Here is a 22,561-nt window from a genome sequence, read left to right as displayed (position 1 = left end):
ATCTTACGCTACCCACAGACCACACGACGCCTCTGTGCAACCCATGTCGGCCACCACGAGCGCGCATCCTGCACGTCTTCTCGCAACTCTGACGTTGGCATCCGTGTCACTCTCCGATGGTGTCTAGCTAGCAATCCTAGCCACCGCCAATTCTCAGTCGACTTGTCGTGACCGTATGTGCATCATCTGTGCTCATCGACTGTCACCATGCTCCTCCTTGCGTCGCATTTGCCTCGCAATGTGTAACACCCGAAATTGTGAAATTCAACCGTTAACCGTGGGACCTGCGAGGAGTAGAAAATTTGACCTTTTGAATCAATGATCGGATGGATGATGAGAGACCACTGATGTGTAGATCTCGTCGAGACGTTTCTATTTTGCTATCTAACATCCTATTTGGACGCTCGGTGAAGTCATAGGAAGTACAATAAATTTAGACCGTTGGATGAGAAAAAAAAGGATAAGGCCGGGTGGGATTGGTCACCACCCCAATCCCCACCCAGAGCCGCCCGACAGCCCCGATGGCTCGCCTGCCTATGCCAAACCCTAGGCTCCGCCTCCACTTGTGTTGCCTTGCCACCGTCACCCATCGCCGCCTCTCGCCACCTTGACTGCCGCGTTGTGCCTAGCCATTGCTGCTGCGCCAAGCCGCATCATGCCTGGCCGTCGCTACGCATCGTCGGTCGGCTACTGTGCACCACTGGCCAGCTTCGACCAGTTGGGGGCGAGGCAGGGGTGCAAGAAGGGGGGAGCAGAGAGGAAGGGCTGGCTGGCCAGGGAAGAAAAAGGAGGAGGAGAAAGAAAGAAAGAAAAGAAAGAAGGAAAGAGAGAAGAAGAATAAGAAGAAGGAGAAGAATAAGGGAGAAGCAGGGAGAAGAAGGGGAGTTTCTACGAGTTCACGGGTTTTCGCCATTGACTCGAGACCTCATTGCAAAGGTGATCTCTTCGTAGTCCTTAGATGCTTGTAGATATTTGTGATCAATCTGTCGTCGGACCAGTGTTTCGATGGTCCATTTAGTGTGCAGTGGGTTAATTTGAAATTGAGGTTTAATCAGCGTCGAATGCGACATAAGCTAAAAATGAAAGTTGTAGATATAGTCGCTATCTTTCTGATGGCGCTAGTCTTGTTTGTTTTGGAGGAGTGGTATAGGAGTAATTGATAAAACGATGATGTCATCTGTCGAAAGTTAGTTCACGTGGTGTTTTGTTCTTCGGTCTCCGACCTCGTTAGAGGAAGTTCTCACTCGACATCTTGCAAGCAAAGCGGTAGATGTCTCTCCGTCATTTTTTTATATCGCCTTGTATGCGGGGTTTTCCAGCGTAGGAGCATGTCTTCTTTTGCTTTTGTTGTTGCGGTGTTTTGGTGCTAATTTATGCACTTGTTCAGGTGGTGCCGCTTCGAGATGCAGCTAGTTCCCGTCCTTGTCATCAGTAAAGGCAAGTAAATATGCCGGATGGCTATGTTTTAATTTGTTATTTGGTTATCTCCATCTTTTAATTTCCGCACTTACTAATAACTTATTAAATTAAATATGAGCATGTGATTTACTTTCTGCCTTCTGAAGAATTGTTGTTTTCTCTGGATTATGAGGTAAAGGAAGTGAGATATGTCTTCTCTCTTGCAACTATTTATGTTCATCGAAAGTGAAGCATGACGTATAGACCTATGTTGAATTCATGTCTTTTGATTATGCATGATGTTTTAATATTTATTTTCTGACATTTACTTGAATTTCTTGAAGTAAGAAGTGAAATAAGTGAGGTTTGCTGCTTTGCAATTGTTCATTCATTATAGTATGCAATTCTCGAAGTTTTACACATATATTGGAAGTTATGTTGTTGGTTATACATGAAGCATGTCGTACATATGCATCTCATGCATTGGAAGCCATGTCATTGTCTTCTGGCCATGACCTTACCTGTACAGCACCGTACGTTATCCGTGGAGGGGTATGACGCACATTCTTACGTTGCTCGTGGAGGGGTAAAGGTGTGGAAGAGCATGTCATATGCATACATATGCATTCGCATGTAAGTCTTTATTTTAATTGCTTCAACGTTGTACTTATATTGCAAAGAAATCGTTAATACCATATTGGATTGAGTTGATATGGTGAATCATAGGTAGTGGATGGAGGTATGTGGTTGTTGTTGCTTTGTCAGGCTTAATTATGTTTTTCAGTTATTGTTAACTTGTTCAGCTTATTATCTTTGTTAAAGATGATGTTTAATCAACTACAGTTAAATAGCATGTTAAAGTAATTCAATTGCTGAGATTTTCGAATCTCACCCTTGCTATCTTTTCAGGTACACCGTGAGGTGATGGCGAGCATGCAGGATGGGTAGCAGCACGACATATGCACAAACACCTCCACTTGATGTTTAGTCTGGTTGTGATGCTAATTGGTGACTCTTAGTTTTTTCGTTGTTTGCTGGTTTTGTCATGATGTGAAAGTTCATTAGATGAATGTTCCTAGTTTGCTAGGATATTGGATTATGTTAGTGTGTTGATATCCATATATGTTTTCCTGTTTTTGTTTGCTTTCGTTATACCCCTTTTTAGGGGAGGTGCTGCCGAAATTTTTATTGTTCGGTGGACCCGTAGGTAGTTTTGAGTGGTATTCCAGGCTTGTGGTGGTCCCTGGGGTGTTACACACTGCCCATGCATTACACGACGCCTTGTAGATGCATAATGCTCACGCCTCCACGTGATCTTCCACACCCCGCCTCTAGATTTAATCCAACTATGGCTTTGATACCACTTGTTAGGAAATTAGCCATCAGCGGAAGCAATGAATCAATTTACCGAGATGATGCACATTATCACAGACGATTCTAGAAGCACAATATTTGTTAACGAGGTTTAGCCGAAGCCTATATCCCGGGGCATGACTACGGACGCTCCTCCCGATCTAGCAACACTAACCGCATCTGGGTTCCGACAGAACCATAGTCTCCCCCATGCGAACCTATCGTTATGCCGTCATTGTTACAACAACGGCCCTCCTCTCATATTTATGAGGAGGCCGGTTACATGAGTCATACTAGAATTTCACCTGGAGTCATACTCTAACTCCACCATGTACCGCTAATACAACTTCAAATCCTATACGTAACCAACTTCGTACATTTATTTGACACATATCCAACACGTACGCCAACACCTTCATTGGCGTGTCCGTCAGTGGCAGTGGGAGCGGTGGCCTTCGCGTGCGCCTCATAGTCGAGATGCACGCATGGCTTCCCCCTTCCGCCGCCACACCGCCTCAGCCCTAGGGCCCTTGGTTCGTATTGTGCTATCGCATTGTTCGTACGGCTTGTAACGTATTGGTGTGGATTTTGCAAATTGTGATGATTTCATGGTTTTAGATTAGTAGTGTGATTTTTAAGCCAGTGTTGCTAATCTAGTTTTAATTTGATGACTTCACTCAAGTTTAACACTTGAGGTCTTGAGCTAAGCGTTGGAGGGACTATGGTCCCCTCTGGCCTGTGCAAAGCTCCACCACTGTATGTAATGTCAAGGAAGGTACATGTGAATGGCAATATATGTGTATGATTGTTTTGACAATCTGTTTATGAATACAGTTATTTACGATGTGATCTTCCATTTGATGTGGTGTTGCTGAACTTATGTATACGGTCTGTTGTCAACTTCGTGAAGTGTGATTAGTTTCCGGTATCTTCTACTTCTGTTAAATCGCCATAAGCTTTTAGTGAGTGCTAGATTTCTTTTTCTACTGACGTATCATGTTATCAGGTACATTTGTAAAAATGGGGATTTACCTTAGTAATCCAAAAATTGATAAGCTATCTGAAGATCAGGAAAATGATAAACTCAAATTTGGACTCTCATCTACGCAAGGGTGGCGTGCAACTATGGAAGATGCTGTGAGTTTCTATTTATCGATTATCATTTCTCTCCCTGGTCACATTTACTTATGGATTTCCAGAATATTCCAAGAAGCAAAAATATGATATCCCAAATAAACGATGAAGGCCAACAGCCCCCCCTCTGGCGACCCCGACGCCCCCACCCCCACCTCGATCCAATCCTCTCCGGCCAAATCCCACCACCAAATCCCGCTAATCGAATCAATTTCGTCACAGAATCCTTTCCCCGCCATTGGATCCGTCTGCCCCGGTGTTCTCCCCGCGTCCTCGCCAGCGGATCCGTTCGCTTGTGGACCTTCCTGCCAGATTGTCTCCGTAGATCTGGCTCAGGAGTCGGCGCAAGCTTTATCTGCTGCTATTCGAGGCCCGATTCCGGTGGGCTCTCCTGATCTACAATGTTTGGAGCTCCTTTGCTCTTCGCCGCAGGTCTTCTCCGAGCCCTCAAGGCTGCATTCGACGAATGCCGTGCAAGCTGCTCTCTCTTCCAGGCCTCCTGCCCGGGTTGCTTTGGGCGGCGGCTCAGCTCTCGACAAGGAGATCTCCCTCGCAAGCTTTCATCAGAGTCCGCCGCGTCCAGTTCACTCTGCGGTGAACATTTTCACGCCTGTAGGAGAACCCATGGCCAAGATGGATGAAGGCTGGCAGACAGTGAAATCGAAGTTCTGGTGGCGTAAAGAGAAAACTTCCCCCTTGAGCATGCCAATAGCTAAGCATTCAGAAGATCAGAAGGCCCAGCAAAGAAGAGCGAGCTACATTAGGAAATTGCAAGGTAAATGTTTCAATTGTCTAGCTAAAGATCACAAGGTTGCGAATTGCAGGGATCCCACCCGTTGTTGGAGGTGTTGGAACTCTGGCCATAGGGCCCTCCAGTGCACTGCTTCCCTAAGAATCCCCAAAGTTTCACCACCCCGGAATCCTCACTTGCACTCAACTCCTGCCAGCAGCAACTCTGTTTCGGCATCTCGGCCGTATCTTCAGGTGCTAATGAGCAACTTGCACGAGCCCAAGTCCTGCAGAGAAATTTCAAAGAAAGCCTCCTTCGAGAGCATGGAGATGATGCCGTTCCAGGGAGATCCATCAACAGCGAACAAGAAGGTTATGGCGCCGGTCGGCGGCGACCGTGCACTTATTCCATCTGCTCTCCTTTTTGACTGCCAGCCGGAGGTGCGCCGAGTTTGGCACAAAGCCCATGCAGACATAGAAGATGATGAGAGATGGGCGCGTTGGTGCAGAAGTTCATCAGCCTGGAGGCGTGTCACTCGCCGTGATCAGAGGCGTGTCACCTTTGCCTCGCCAGTGGCGACTGTGATGGAAGACTCCATCAAGTGCAACTACAAGTCAGAACCTATGCCAGAGCAGCGAGTAGTGGCCTCCCATGTGACCAAGCTGAGACAGACCAAAAACAATCTGCAGGCAGAGTTTCACAAGGATAGAAGGCGGAAGATGGTTTCTGACCAGAGTGTAGAAGTTTTCGACATGGTGAATCGTACGCCTGACGCAGGTCGGTTTTTGGAAGTTATTCATGACCCTATGGTGCTTGAGAGTTCCTTGCCGAAGTCTCTGATGGGAGCTTGTTCTCCGAAACCGGGTATGAAGTTAGATGATCAATGGCTGGTGCATATTAGGAAATCCTATGAAGACTACAGGTTCGAAGTTGCTCAATCTGAGGAAAATAGCGGATTACAGTTCCTTAGAGTTTCCTGTGACCCTATGATGCTTGAGGCTGCTTTCCAGAAGCCTGCAAAGGATCGAGGTCATGCCAAAGAGGATGATGCTCCTGAGCCTTCGGGGCCACGACCACCTCCCTGCAAGTCTATGAGAGGTCACGCATTTTCCATTAGGTGTCTTCCAGTGGCTGGGATAAAGATATATTCCCGACGCCCGCGGCAGTCCAACACAAAGCCTGCATCTGCGCCTCCCACGGCCGACAACCCCTCCGTTCAAACGATGACATCGCTGCACCTCATCCATGACTGCGCCCTCTCTCAGCCCTCTCTGCCAACTCAACTGGCAGACGTGCCAATCAGCTCTGGTTTTACTTCTCTAGCGGATGTGCCTTTCATTTCTGACGCTTCCATTGAAGGGGAGATACCGGCAGAAGAAGGAACAACTGTTCAAGCTCCTTTGATCGCGGTCAAACAAATGCAGATACTGTCGCCGGCTGTTGTTGCTGAGCCTATTGAGCACGAAAGGAGAGCAAACTTCCAATCTGCAGGCACCATCACACCATCAGACAATGCTGCAACAGCAGCCATCTCCAATGAGGACCACTTTAGAGACATCATTGAGTTACAGTGTGAACACTCCGGTCCCCGGAGAGTAGAGGCAGTAACAAATGTGGGTTCTGCTGGCCCCAACATTTCCATGCTACCACAAGACGGCGCGGCACCAAGCCCCGCAATATCACCGGATTTCGCCCCTCTAGCTGATGCTCAGCTGCCCCAATCTGGCGGGGTCCCGAGGGCCATGCCAGAGGGTCTACAGTCCAACGGCGACCACTCTGACCTTCCAAACACGAGCAGTCAAACGCAAGGAAATGACATTCATGAATTCATTGCATCAGTCACCAATCCCATCGTGATGCCCATTTTCCAATGCTCTCCGACGCCCATTTCCCTTGGGACACCTTCAAACGAGCCGAACTGCACCAGCACTCCTAGAAGGAGTGTCAGGCTAGCTAAGCGTGTGACTTTGGGCAAGGATCCGATCAAGATGGCTCAAGCTGTGTTATCAAAGAAATTGGGGGATCTGTCCCCTTCCACAAGATGTGTCTCTGATCCCATTGACTCTTATTTGCAACGTTTCGCACAGCCGCTCTCCAAAGAAGCCATCGAGGTGATCAAGGCCTTGGTGGACAGCGGAAATCAACACATAAGGAAGAGCGGCTGGAAGAGAATTGCGCCAGGGCCGCGTCAAGCGGAGGGATCCAACACGACGTAAACGATGCTCGTCGACAAGGATACTAGTAGTTTGTGTCTATGCTACATGCATAGCCTCCAAGTTTCTCACAACTATAGAAGAGTTCAAGTTGCTATGTGTTTGTTGGTCAGTACCTGGTCTGTTCAGTTAGTTTTTTCAGCAGCGGTGGTCCGTCAGCAGGGGTGGCCTATTCGGTTAGGCCTCCAGGACTATGTGTGCTTGCTGTATGATGGTGTCCCCAGCACGACACTTGATGTGTGTCTTCCAGTGTCTGCTCTTGAAGGCCTATACCTGCGCCTGCCAGCTTCTGTTTGGGTGTTTAGGATGGTCTTCCGTTTCCATCCCACCCCCTTAATGGCATGCCATGTTGTTCGGTCTTTTTCTCATGTCGCAGCGACTGTGTAAAATCTTATGTTGGAATGTGCGTGGCCTCAACGCACCGGCGAAGCGTTCGGCCATCAGAAATCTTGTCCTCTCCTATGGTGCCACAATTGTATGTCTACAAGAAACTAAAATTCAAGCATGGTCCCCTCTACTGTTGACGGAAACATTGGGCCCTGATTTCTCTGAAGAGTTCGTTGAGCTGCCTTCAGTTGGCGCCAGCGGAGGAGTGCTAATTTCTTGCAACAGGAACTTTTTCTCTCTGTCCGAGCCTCACCTTTCTCAGCATTCGGTGTCGGCGACGATCACAATGTTAGCGGACAAAAAATCTTGGTCGCTCACTTCGGTATACGGCCCTCAGGGTGATGCTGAGAAGACATCTTTCATCCAAGAAATTCGATCCCTCAAACCAGTGATGAAACAGGAGTGGCTTCTAGTGGGTGATTTTAATCTCATCTCCAGTGCGGCGGACAAGAGCAACTCCCGCCTGAACCTTCCAATGATGTGCCGTTTTAAAAATCTTATTGATGACCTGGAGCTTAAAGACATCAAGTTACATGGTCGCCAATTCACTTGGAGTAACGAGCAGACCGAACCAACTTTTTCAAGAATCGATCGCTTTCTTGCATCCCCGGATTGGGACACCCTCTTCCCGGCGTCTTACCTTCAGGCTCTATCATCAGGAGAATCAGATCATGCGCCATTACTCCTTATCGGTGAAGCTTTGCAACCGGTCTGCACCTCCTTTCGTTTCGAATCCTTCTGGACTTCCATGCCAGGGTTCATGGATACCGTCCAAAAGGCATGGGCGCAGCCTGTCTTGGTTTCAGATGCAATCTTGCGGTTTTTTGTTAAGCTCAATAGGACGGCAAAGGCTATCAAAATTTGGAAATCAACAAACGTAGGCGACCTTAAGCTCCGCTTGGCTATAGCTCGTGAGGTGATTCTGTTGCTTGATGCGGCTCAAGAAGCACGTACACTTTCTCGAGAGGAATTTGAACTCAGAAAGCATTTGAAGCAAAGAGTAAAGGCATTGGCGGTTTTGGAAAAAATGCGTGCCAGACAACATTCCAGATGTGTGCACATCAAGCAGTCCGATGCAAATACTAAGTTCTTCCATATCAAAGCAAATGGTAGAAAGCGCAAAACTTTCATCCAAACCCTCCAAACCGCTCATGGCACCATCTCCTCACATCAGGAGAAAGAGGCTGAGCTGCACAGATACTTCCAAGTGCATTTGGGTACTAATGTCCGGCGTCAACTTACCCTCAACTGGGACAACCTCGGATACCTTCAGAGAGACCTATCTACCTTGGAAGCCCCTTTCGATGAACAAGAACTCAGAGACACAATCAATTCTTTGCATCCTGAAAAGGCCCCAGGTCCTGACGGGTTCATAGGTTTGTTCTTTAGAAAATGTTGGGAAATCATCAAGGAGGATTTATTAGAAGCAGTTCAGACCTTCTATCGGCTTGGATCTGATAAATTCCATTTGGTCAACACTGCAAACATTATTCTCCTTCCCAAAAAGGTGGATGCAGTGGCGGTCACTGATTTCCGTCCTATAAGTCTCATTAGCAGCTTGGCAAAAATTATCACAAAAGCACTTGCAAATCGGTTGGCACCTCTCCTTGATGACCTTGTGCAGAAAGGGCAAAGTGCCTTTATAAAGAAACGGTCTATCCACGATAATTTCCTATATGTGCAAAATGTGATCAAGGATCTGCATAAAAACAAGCACCCAGCTTTGTTCATCAAACTCGATATCTCAAAAGCTTTTGATTGCATAAGTTGGCCATATTTGCTTGAGCTGCTCCAACATCTTGGTTTCGGTCAAAGATGGAGAGATTGGATCTCCTCTCTTCTAGCCACCTCATCCTCGCAAGTGTTATTGAACGGCTCTCCGGGCAAACCTTTCAGACATGCTCGGGGGCTAAGGCAGGGGGACCCGCTATCGCCGATGCTTTTTATTCTTGCCATTGACCCCCTCCAAAAGATCATCTGCCGGGCCGCAGCTCAAAACATCCTAAAGCCTATGTTACTTGGTTCGGTGCAATTAAGATGTTCCTTGTATGCAGATGACGCAGCCATTTTTGCTAACCCTGACAGAGAAGAACTCCAAGCACTCCAGCAAATCCTTAGGGCTTTCGGCATGTGTACAGGTTTGGTGACTAATCTGTCTAAGACTGAGGTGTATCCCATTAGCTGTCAAGATTTGCCGATGCATTCAATCCTTCGTGATTTCCCTGGAAAGGTTGGAGTCTTTCCTTGCAAATACTTAGGCATATCACTACACACAAGACGGCTTCGCAAGGTTGATGTTCAGCCAATCATTGACAAAATTAGCAACAAGCTTCCTGGATGGCAAGGTAGATTCTTCTCCCTTGCAGGCCGAGATACTCTCGTCAAGTCCGTTCTGTCATCTCAACCAATCTACCACTTAACTGTTTTGCCCCTTCAGAAATGGCTCCAAAAGAGAATTGACAGAATAAGGCGGAGTTTCCTTTGGAAAGGAGAAATACCAGAAAATGTGAATGGAGGCCATTGTCTAGTAAACTGGACCTCAGTCACCAAGCCAAAGCATCTAGGCGGTTTGGGCACTTTAGAGTTGGAAAAGTTCGCAAGGGCGCTGAGACTCCGCTGGCTTTGGTTTGACTGGCAAGACCAAGAGAGGCCCTGGAAGGGCATGCAGGTTCCTTGTAATGCAAAGGACAAGGCTCTTTTCAACGCGTCAACCTTTGTTTCAGTGGGAAATGGAGAGAGGGCATCCTTCTGGTTCTCTAGTTGGTTAAATGGTAGTGCTCCGCGCAACATCGCGCCTCTCATTTTCAACAAATCCGGGAGGAAAAAATTCAATGTGAAAGCCGGTCTTACCCAACATAGATGGCTGCGGTATATTCAAAACCTAGAAACTGATGAAGAGCTCCATCAGCTAATCACCTTATGGTGTCTAGTGCGTAATTTTCCCCTACAGGATAATGTGCAGGATTCCATCTCTTGGAAATGGACAGCTAATGGCCAATACTCCACTAAAAGTGCTTATGAGATCCAATTTGCAGGAAGCTTTAAAAGATATCATATGCAAAATATCTGGAGGGCCAAAGCAGAGCAAAAAAGCAAAATGTTTGCTTGGATCCTTTTGCAAAACAAAATTCTGACCGCGGACAATTTGGCGAAGAGAAATTGGCCGCACAACCAATTATGCCAATTATGTGATCAAGCAAATGAGACGGTTGTGCATTTGTGTAAGGACTGCGTCTACACTAGAGAGGTTTGGATGCATATTTCACATTGGTTGCATTTTGAAAACTTGCCGCCTTTCAGCCAGTTCCGAACCATCTCCGGTTGGTGGAAAGCATCCTCAAGAGTGATCGATCGTGAGCTTCGGCGTGACTTCAATGGAATTGTGATTACCTTTTGGTGGAATATATGGAAGGAGCGGAATCGAAGAACATTTCAACACAAAAATGAAGTGGCGCTCAGGGTTGCTTTGTTAATCAAAGAGCATGTCAATGACCTCCTGGTGGCCTTGCCTTTCTCTTCATAGTCTTTCCGTCTGGTTGTAGCCTTTTTTCTTTTGCTCCTTCCTTGTGGCTTGCCGTAACTTCACTGGAGTTTAGGTGAACTCCAGTGCGGTTTTTAGTCTGGCCGTAACTTCACTGGAGTTTAGGTGAACTCCAGTGCGGTTTTGTCGTTGCGGGCCTTTTTCGTTCTTTCCGTTTCCCTTTTTTCGTTTCTGTATTCCATTTGCTCCTGGTCTAATAAAACGGCAGCCCTCCTGCCGACTTTCTAAAAAAAAATGATATCCCAAATATTCACATGATGAGTGTGTATTTTCTTCAAGACTAATGCTGTCTTTGAAGTTAGTGGGGAGAACTGGGGGCAGCACATGTTATTGAAAAGATAGCTGAGGAGTTTGCCTACTTGGTTATTAACTGCTATGGTTAGTGGAGCTATGCACATAGGAGAAGTGGTGTGTTATATCTGTGTCGATTGTTGACATTTGACCTAAAAAGGACTGAATGTCTCCACTTGTTATTTGCCCTTAAAAAACTTTTTTTTCCTTTCTGAAATTAGAAACGTAGAGAATTCATGAGTTGAATGGTGAGTGTTAGTTTCTCTCCTTGTTGTCCAGGCTTGATGTTCAGGTAATCATCACAAAAAAAATGATCAAGTGTTCTTTTGTTGACCTCGCCAAATTCCCCGGATGCTGGATTTTTTTTGCTGTAACACCCCAGATGCTGGATTGATAATGCTTCCTACTTCATAGAACTTGTTTGACATTATACTGAATGATAGCCAGCCTGGAACCAACTGACAAAACACAATATGAATATGCATGATAGGCCTTGTTTAGTATCATCAAAGGATAAGCTATAATTAAAACGTGATGAGTTAGTGTTTTAGCATAGTACTAATACAAGCATGACATGATTTATTGGCATCTTATGGGAAGAAGAATCTTATCAATTTGCAATTAATTAATAATTATGATTATGACGGCTAAGTCTATTGTGTAACCTCTAAGCCTGTGTGCGATTTTCCAGCACTCGGCTTTGCTAGATCTTGACAATGACACAACATTCTTTGGTGTTTTTTATGGACATGGAGGTAACTTAGATACAGTAAACAATATTTTTTTTCAATGTCTATGATCTTTTCCACATCATACCAAAATGGCCTGTTTGCACCTTTATACTGCCTTGTCTCAGGAAAAGTGGTTGCCAAATTCTGTGCAAAATATCTACACAAAGAAGTTCGCAGAAGTGAAGCCTATGCAACTGGTGACCTGGGCGCTGCTGTCCACAGAGCTTACTTCAGGTATGGCAAACTTCTGGGTTGTCAGCATGACTGTCTTTTCCCTTATACTCCATTGTCATTTTTCGAAGCTAGATGATGTGAACAGAAATTGTGATTCCGTTGTTTCAGAATGGATGAGATGATGCGGGGTCAAAGAGGCTGGCGGGAACTACAGGCACTTGGAGATGAGATAAACCAGTTTACTGGCATGGTAGAAGGCTTGATTTGGTTTCCTAAAGGAAGTGATTCAAATGATGAACATGATGATTGGGCTTTCAAGGAGGTACTAGTGCAACGGGCATGAATTACTCTTTTCCCTAAAATATAGGTGAATGTAATCTGTATTTTTTTATTAATTTGGCACGGTCGTTAAATTTCTTTCTTAAAGTCTTGCATGACTGGTTTATCGTATGAAGTTTTTCTCTTGCAAAAATCATTTGTGGCTTAAGCGTGTGTAAGAGTAGACTTCTAAGTTTCATGAGTAGACATGCAACAGACAACCTTCAGTCCTTCACTGATTGTTTAAGGCCTGAAAAGGATACCTATGCATAAGAAGTAAGATTTACTTTTTATCATTTAAAGTTGATGTCTGTGTTGCCGTCAATGGTAACAGTTGAAGAAATGAGTTACCATTCCCTGAATTACAATGTCTCTTTTTTGGTGTTGTTCTGGCAGCAACTTTGTCGTTTTATCATTTCTCTTTAGTGTTAGTTTGTTACAATTGAACATTCCGGCCACTCAGGCAGCCTTACGGCAATTTCTTTTATCAAGGACCACATTCTGATTTTACTGGGCCAACCTGTGGGTTTACAGCCTGTGTAGCAATAGTCAGAAATAGGCAACTCGTTGTGGCAAATGCTGGTGATTCCCGCTGTGTTATCTCAAGGAATGGCCAGGTCGATTGCTTTTGTTATCCCTTGTGGTATATTTTGACATGAAGATTTGTGTGTAATTATCTCATTTTGTTGTTCCTCCACATAATAGAGTACAGGCATACAATTTGTCCAGAGACCACAAACCAGAGTTTGATGCGGAGAGAGAGAGGATACAAAGTGCAGGGGGGTACATCCAAATGGGTCGTGTAAATTGAACTTTAAACTTGTCAAGTGCAATCGGTACGTTTTTTACTTTCCTTTTTGTTAATACCTGGCACCTTACATGATGGCTTACATATGCAAATTCCTTTTTTAGGATAACCATAGCCTGCCATGCAATCTGAGTTACCATTTCCTTCTCTTTGGTAGTTCTTAGAATTATGTTCTTTCCTACAGGTGGAGCTTTGTGATGATGATGACATTCTTGTTTTGGCATGTGATGGCATTTGGTAAATTCCTCTCTATTGATAGGTTTTGTATAGCAATGTTTTTATTTACTCCGCCTCATTCTGGCAAAGCTGCAGGCTATTTGAGCTTGTTCTCCTAGTTTATGTAAGTTGCTAGCTTCAAATTGGCGATTGCTCCAGTCAGAAGTAACTACATATACTCGGATGCCTATTAGAGACTACATGTCTGTTAGTAAATTAGCCATGAGCGGAAGTAACAGATCGATCTACCGAGACGACACATACGATCACAGATGACACCAGAAACACGATGTTTGTTAACAAGGTTTAGCCGAAGTCTACATTCATGGGGCATGATTACGGGCGCTTCTCCCCAACTAGAAACACCGACCATTTCCTGCGGTTCCAGCAGAATCGCTACCGCCCCTGCGAACATGTCGCTATACTATCATAATTATAATAGCGGTCCTCCTCTCATATTTATGAAGAAGTCTGATTGTAGGAGTCATACTAAGATTTTACCTAGAGTCTCTTGTATGACCCAACAAAAATTCGGATCACAATCTAACAAACTTCACCTTGAGACGAATTCCATCTTGTAGCAAATAAAGAATCATCAATAAACTCCTTTCAATAATAAATATCACCGACGCCAAAAGTCTCTAGGACTTAAACTGTAACACCAAGTAAACTTGAGCATAGCTCAAATTTAGTAGCAGGAACTGGTTTTATCATCATATCAGCAGAATTATCATGAGTGCTTATCTTGCATATTTTAATATCATCTTGAGCAACGATATCTCAAATATAACGATACCTCACATCAATGTGCTTTGCTCATTCATGAAACATCTAATCTTTTGTAAGGCAAATAGCTCTCTGACTATCACAGAATATATTAATGCAAGAATTATCTCCACAAAGCTCAGTGTACAAACCTCTCAACCAAACAGCTTCTTTGCATGCTTCAGAAATAGCCATATATTCAGTTTCAGTAGTTGATAAAGCAACAGTAGCCTGCAAACACGCTTTCCAACTAACAGCACAACCACCAACGGTGAAAATATAACCTGTGAGAGATCTCCTCTAATCCAAATTACCAGCATAATTTGAGTCAACATAACCAACAAGTCCATCTCCAGATTTTCCAAATTACAAACAAGCATTAGAAGTACCACACAGATATTTGAAAATCCACTGAACAGCTTTTCAATGCTCTTTGCCAGGATTAGCCATAAATCTACTAACAACACTTAGTGAATGAGATAAATCAGGACGAGAATAGACCATGGCATACATTAGTGAACCAACTGCACTTGAATATGGAACTCTAGATATGTACTCAACATCATAATCTGACTCAGGACATAACGTTGAAGATAATTTAAAATGTGCAACTAATGGAGTACTCACTGGTTTTGCATCATGCATATTGAAACGATGAAGGACCTTCTCAATATAACCTTACTAATTAAGATATAACTTGTCAGCTTTCCTATCTCTAATGATATCCATACCAAGAATTTTCTTTGTCGCACCTAAATCCTTCATCTCAAATTCATTACTCAACTGTGATTTCAATTTGGCTATTTCTGATTTATCCTTTGCAGCAATCAACATATCATCGACATAGAGAAGCAAATAAATAGTTGAACCATTAACAGTCTTCAAATAGACACAGTTATCATAATCAGAACGTTTAAAATCATTAGAGAGCATAAAGGAGTCAAACCTCTTGTACCACTGTCTAGGAGACTTCTTCAAACCATAAAGAGATTTCTTTAATTTACAAATAAAGTCTTCTTTTTCAGGAATAACAAAACATTCAGGTTGATCCATATAAATATCTTCATCTAACTCCCCATGTAAAAATACAGTTTTAACATCTAATTGCTCAAGTTCATAATCACGCATAGCAACAATACTGAGTAAAATGCGAATAGAATTATGCTTCATAACAGGGGAGAAGACATCATTATAATCAATATCTGGAATCTGGCTATAGCCTTTAGCAACCAACCTTGTCTTATACCTTGCTGCTTCATTAGTAGAAATACCCTCTTTTCTTTTGAAAATCCACTTGCAACGAATAAGTTTTTTCTCTTTTGGCAATTTGACTAAATCTCAAGTACCATTATTTTCAAGTGACTCCATCTCATCTTGCATTGCAGTCATCCAATTATTTCAATCAGCAGAAGTAATAGCCTCATTGTAATTAGAAGATTCTGCATTACCTTCAACTTCTTTTGCATAACTCAAAGCATAAGCAACAATATTACACTCCTCAATTAACCTCTTGGGTGGATTAATTTGCCTTCTAGGCCTATCAACTGCAATAAAATGTTGTGTAGGCTGCACAACAAATGAAGAATGTGGAACACTAGATGAATCATGATCAATAGATAAATTTTCAGCAATAGGTGTATCTTGGCCAATGGTATCTGGTGTACTTTCTGCATTAATAAAATACTACACCTGCACGCTAGAACTCTGCTGACTCTGAACAGAAGCATTTGGCAATATAGCAGGTTCATTAAAGACAATATTCTTGCTAATCACCACCTTTTGTGTTGCAAGATTCCACAATTTATAACCTTTAACACTAGATTTATAACCAAGAAAGCTGCACTTAATAGCTCTAGGCTTCAATTTACCATTATCAACGTGAGCATAAGCAAGACAACAAAAACTCTCAATTCTGAATAATCAGCTGGAGAACCAGATCATACCTCAATTGGAGTTTTCTTATCAATGGCAATGTTAGGTGATCGATTAATAAGATAGCAAGCAGTGAAAATGGCTTCAGCCCAAAAACGCCTATGCATACCTGCATTAGACAACATGCAATGGGCCCTCGAGATGATAGTTCTGTTCATACGCTCAGCTACACTATTTTGTTGTGAAGTACCAGGAACAATGTAGTGCCTCATAATGCCTTCAGACTTACAATATGGATCAAATTCATCAAAACAGAATTTCATCCCATTATCAGTGCGAAGCTTCTTTACCTTCTTTTCGGTTTGTCTTTCAACCATAACCTTCCACTCTTTAAATGCTTTAAATGCTTCTGATTTATGCTTCAAGAAATAAGGCCAAACTCTTCTCGAGTAATCATCAATAATAGTTAACATATAATGAGAACCACCTAGTAAAGACCTACGAGATGTTCCCCATAAATCAGAATACACATAATCAAGAATACCTTCTGTTGTATAAACCGAAGTGTTGAATTTCACCTTCTTATCCTTGCCAAAAATACAATGCTCACAAAATTTTAGCTTGCCGATACTATGTCCATCAAGAAGACATCTCTTGCTCAATTATGTCAAACCAAGTTCACTTATATGCACAAGACGCATATGCCATAGATTAGTAGCATCAGAATCTGATAATGAATGTGAACTTACAGCGGTATCACCTGTGATTGTAGTGCCTCGGAGATGATATAAATTGGCAGACTTTAAATCACCTTTCATTACAATAAGGGAACATTTTCTCACCTTCAAAATACCATCTCCACCTGACCAATCATACCCTTTATTATCAAGAGTACTCAAAGATATAAGATTCATTTTCATACCTGGAACGTGCCTCACATTTGTCAAGGTTTTAACAATGCCATTATGCATCTTTATCATAATTGATCCAATTCTAACAATTGGACGTGGGTTGTCATCATCCATCCTAACAGAACCAGCATCTTGAATAGAATTATAAGTGGTGAACTAATCTCTATGTATGCATATATGAAAAGACGCAGCGGAGTCAATAATTCATTCATCACCACTACTAGCACATCCAGCAAAAGCAACAAGAGTCTCTCCATCAGAACTATTATCGGAAGCAACAACAGATGCTTTACCTTCTTCATTAGATTTATCTTTCCTCTTTTCTTTATTCTTCAACTTGTAACATTCAGATATGTCATGATTATTTTTCTTGCAATACCTGCAGAATTTTTCTTTACCTCTGGACTTTGAACGACCCCTGTAATCGTTCGAACTTTTATCTCTTTGGCTATTATGCGAATTCTTGTCCTTTGTCCTGCCACGCACAATCAAACATTCTCCATTGGAAGTCGAGCTATCAGTAGACACCATCTGTTTCATCTTTTCCTTAGCATACAAGGTCTCATAGACTTCTTTCAAAGTTAGTGTATCATGACTGTATAATATGGTATCTTTGAAGTTTGCAAAAGAACTGAGTAATGAGCACAAAAGAATAAGACTTAAATCCTCATCATCATATTTTACCTACATAGACTGTAGTTCAGCAACGATCTCCTTAAAGACCGAAAGATTATTTAACACAGAACCACCCTCCTGTAATTTGTGCGTGAACAACTTCATCTTCAGATACATTTTACTAGTTAGATCTTTGGACATGCAGATCGATTCCAGCTTTAGCCATAAAGCAGCAGCGGTTTTCTCCTGCAAAACCTCCTGCAAAATATTATTTGATAAATGAAGATGAATTTGTGACAAAGCCTTACGATCATTTCTCTTTTCTTCATCAGACCAAGACTTTTGATCTTTGTTTCCAAAATTATTAAGTGCATCATCCAGATCAGTATGCGCAAGAACAGCTCGTATCTTGACTTGCCATAGAGAAAACCTTGTATCTCGATCTAGCAGCGGAATATCATATTTCATAGAAGTCATAGCAAAGAGTAATCAGCATAAAATAATCTGCAGCACTTCTAGTATAGCATGTGTGCACTAAGCAATAAACTGAGGAAGTTCTGGTACGCTTCGTGTACGCTTAGCAATGAAGCCAAAACCAATCTCCTAGTACAAATTCTGATGTGCGCGAAGCAAGGAACCAATTGGAAGCAGAGAATCTCCTTTCTTTATTCTCCTTGGGATTTGATCCATATTCTTTTTTCTTTTCTTCTCCTCAGGACAACACGACAGCACACGCACACTTTTCTTCACGTGAGAGCAGCCGGCACGGAACAACCTTTTTTCTTTTGATCTGTACTGACGTGCGAGGAGCTAGGGATGAAAACGGACGGGATAAATCCCGTTCCGTTCCGATCCGTTTTCTATATTTTTTTTTGTCCGTTTTCGATTCCGTTTTCGAGAGAAAATGTGAAAATAAAAATGGTTATGGGGTTTTTCCGACCGTTTTCGGATTTTCCGTTTTTAATCTAGAATTTCCCGTTTTTCTAATTGAGATCAAACTTCACAAATCACAATGTAGTCTACATACCAAGCCCGGCCGGCCAGTCCAAACATGACATCTATCCCAAAGTTCAACCAGATCCTAGTGGTCCAGTCTCGGTCGGCTGCTGACCTACCGATGTTGTTCAAGCTCTTGCACCACCTACAATCTTAGTCTTTGTATGATTGTATGTTATGCCGAGTACTCGAGTTACGACATAATAGTTGTTTTTCAGTTGATACTTATGTCATTACGTGGTTCATCTGTGTATGATATAAATTACTTTTGTTGGTATGAATTAATTATGTGTTGCGCCGATGCTTGAAATCATTGTTCTACGGATCGGTGTTCTCATTTTAAATTATCGGTTCCTGATACCCGCATATTTATGTTTGGATTGGTTCGTTTTTGATATCCCGATATTCCCGAGTTCGTACCCGTTTCCGGCTTTCCCGTTTTCGATTCCGTTTTCGAGAGAAAATGTGAAAATGAAAACGGTTAGGGGGTTTTCCCGACTGTTCCCGTTCGTTTTCATCCCTACGAGGAGCGACACAACCTGATGGATGCCGGTGGCGCGAGCGTGTGCAACGGAGTTGTAGAAGATCAGGCGAGAAGTGCGGCACGAAATCCGCAGGATCTGGCGGTGCGCTGTGGCGACAAATCTTGACGCAACAGAGAAAGCGAAGGAGATCGGCGGCAAACAGATCTATTTTTTCGTTCCTCGTGTATCCCCGATCTGGCTCTGGTACCACTTGTTAGAAATCAAGTACGACAGGATCGAACACGAGATACGATTTTTACGTGAAAAATCCTTACGAGAAAAAACCACGTGCATCAATCGGCGATCTTCACTATATAAAGGATGTGTATAATGCAGGGGATTACAATGAGCCTCTCAGCTCTCCTTGCAGCTTACAAGATATATTTATAGGGGTGGACACATACGACTCGAGTCTAATACGGACTGTTCCGGAATATAGGCCGAATACGTTCCTTATATGACCCAACAAGAATTCGGATCACAATCCAACATTGTTGTAAATTGATTTTCCTTCACCAACTGCATCAACTATCATACAAAAATTGTCATCAGCTAGCACCATGTCAGTGGCCTCTTTGGCAACCTCGGTTCCTATAATACCATTGTAACACCAATGTCAGCCAGTTTAAGAGCAGGGGCATCATTGACTCCCACTCTAGTCATAGCAACAACTTCACCATCTTCTTTCAATGATCTCACAACCTCACAGCACCCAAAACCTACCACCATGCTTCTGCTGCTCAAGTTCTCATGCCTATTAGGCTAAGGCTCCAGCTCAGTCTGCTCAATTGTTGACTGAACACATCGCTCATTGAACTCCTTGATGCATACCAGAAACTCACCATCCCACAGAAGAACTCCAACTCTGAATGCATCCATGTATAGCCTTCCAAGGAAATGACTAAGCTTGGACATGCACCATGTTACAACACTAGTAAGTTGATAGATCATCAATATGCTGCTTGGAATTAGCTTGCCCTGAAGCATCACTTGCACAAATTCATTTTCCCCCGTGACTGGAATAGCATCCCCTTTCATTGTTCCAGCCCAATTGCTATCACCTTGAGCCCCAGATTCTGCATATAATTGGTTGCAGTAGAGCTCTTTCTCACAAGCCATAAGTAACATCAAGTGAGTATTCCAGAGCATGCTTCTGAATTTTCCTTGAGGAGGAGATGGCCCAAGAAGCATCCACTTTGCCTGGATGAGAAATAGTGCAGCTGGCTCATATCTAATAGTGGTCTTCAGTGGAACACTACTTGACTCTAATCCTGCTTGCTGTAATACATCACAACAACTAGTAGAGCATTTGGATGACCCAGAAAATTAATCTGTGTCCAAGGAATGGAAGCCCATATAGCATTGTTAAGAGCACAACAACTCAGCTCATCTGCTTTAACTAGCATATCTGAATTCATCACTATCTGACCAAGCAGTGATATACCAAGCAACCCCATAATAGATGATCTATCAACTGATCTCACTGACATTTTCAACATGTATTCCCCAAACTCTACAAGTTCAATATGCACACACCTGCTTTTCAGTCGGGCTGGAGATGCACACATCACTACCACACTGCTATTGCGCCGAGGAATCGAAGGTTGAAGCTCAGTTCAGAATTATTCATTGTTGGCATTGCCCTTTGCTCTGACATATGCACCAACTATATCCTCAAGTGAAAAGGCGCAGCGCTGATATATGCCTTCTCCAAATGTGCTTGCAATTCCTCCCCACACCAATTCCCTCCATACTCTGTTGGGTGATCCAGTGACATACCTAAATGGCTCTCGGCCTCACTCTCCCTCTTCTAGGTGCCCATAACTGCTCTCCATGCGCAGCTCTCCAATGGTTGGTGAGGTATCTGGAGGACACAATGGTGGCGGTGGAGAGTCAGCGATCACCCTAGCATCGGTTGAAGTGCCCACGAACATCCTCACCTCACACCACATGGCTGGACCCAACCATGGTGGCCACAGTGGCGGTCGGTACACGTGATTCCCAGCCACAAACCGAGAGCTGGTGACTCCAGGGGTGAGGATAGAAGCGTCGGTGCCATCACACCAGGTGGCGCTGTTGGCCTGGTGGTTCTGGTAGTAGCGATTGGCAGCCCAGGAGCAGAGCGCAGGGACGTGGTCGATGTCGCAGTCCGCCCGTGCCCTGCAGGTGCCCAGGCACCGCGTGAGGTCAGTGAACGCGGTGTTCACGAGCTCCTGGTCCTTCGTCGAGCAGTCAGTGGGCGTTGGCTCGAGGAGGTCGGTGGCCGTGACGTGCGTGGTGATCTGCCCACCGCCGGTCAGCCCGAATGACGGTGGAGACGGCGTCGTTTGCTGCTGAAATCCGAAGGGTGACGGCGACGGCGATGCGCCGAAAGCTAGTGTCAACGAGGGCGTCTCGATTGCGAGTGTGGACGACGGAGCGCCAAACGCAGGGGTGGAGGTGGCTTCGAACATGCCCGGGGTGGTCGACACAGAGTCTGTGGAGTATGCGCCGAAGAGGGGTGAGGTGGACGTAGCCGAGGATACGGCTGCAGTGGTGGAAGCAGGTGCAACGGCGGACGAGGCCTCGAACAGGGTGGATGACTCCGCCGCAACGAATCGTTAGCAACCCACTCGATCGAACACCCCAAATTCACACCAGAACACCAATTTGTATCCAATTCAGTGAGCTTTACTGCCAACACAAGTCAATCACTGTGATAAGAATACAAATTGGGGAAGGAATGGAAGCATAGAGAGGAACATCAACTGGATTAGGTAGAATGAGAGGGGACTGGGAAAGGAGAGCAGCAGGGGAAGGATCGGAGCGGAGTCGAGGAGGACGAAGATAATATTCTCGTAAATGTTGTTCCATGGCCTCCGTGCTGGACGGCAGACTTGCTCATATACGCCCCTCCAGCCAAGTGGGCCACACCGACCCAATGTAGCCCAGTCTATAGTTAAGCCCAAGCCCGAGCCCGAGCCCGAGCCCGAGCCCGAGCCCAAGCCCAAGCCCAATTCCGTGACATAATACAACTTCACATCATATATGTAACCAACTCCTCGACACATATCCAACCATGTCAAGCCAACGGCTGGTCGATTTCATCCATGAGCATATAAACATGGTGAGTACGAAAATACTAAGCTAAACTTCAGATGTCTTGGTCTGTGGCAGTACTCATGGGATGAAACAAACTGCAGGAGGAGAGCCTTTCTGCAGTACGTGAAAGAGTGCTTGATAAATGCCTGGCTCCATCACCATTAGGTGGAGAGGGATGCAATACCATGACGTTGATCCTAGTCCAGTTCGAGAAGCCAATTACTCGGAACAAGGAGGCCAATGGTGCAGAAAAATCAGCTGGAGACGCAGAACGCTCTGAGCCTAGGTGAGCGACATTTGATGGTGTTGCTATTCTCTTTCCTCGTTGCTAATCTTCCGTTCTTCTGTGCGCGTTAACCCAAGCTTTTCTGACCAGTGTGGCCGAGGAGAATGGCCTGTGATGTTGGTGTCTGATGAACAGGTATATCGAAGAAATGACTCTTGAGGCATGGCCTGATGTTGTACCCGGCTTAAACAGGATTGTGACGGTGCAATGTACATAT

At 44.2% G+C, this 22,561-nt stretch overlaps 1 pseudogene; it reads left to right on the top strand.

Annotated features, from left to right (window-relative positions):
* The first annotated feature begins 3,771 nt into the window (after positions 1-3,771).
* On the top strand, positions 3,772-22,459 carry LOC133930057 (probable protein phosphatase 2C 58; annotated as a pseudogene).
* The last annotated feature ends 102 nt before the right edge of the window (positions 22,460-22,561 follow it).

Source organism: Phragmites australis, chromosome 10 (assembly GCF_958298935.1).
Source record: "Phragmites australis chromosome 10, lpPhrAust1.1, whole genome shotgun sequence".
NCBI lineage: Eukaryota > Viridiplantae > Streptophyta > Magnoliopsida > Poales > Poaceae > Phragmites > Phragmites australis.
Note: the sequence above shows the minus strand (reverse complement) of the source record. Positions and strands in the feature narration are given on the sequence as shown.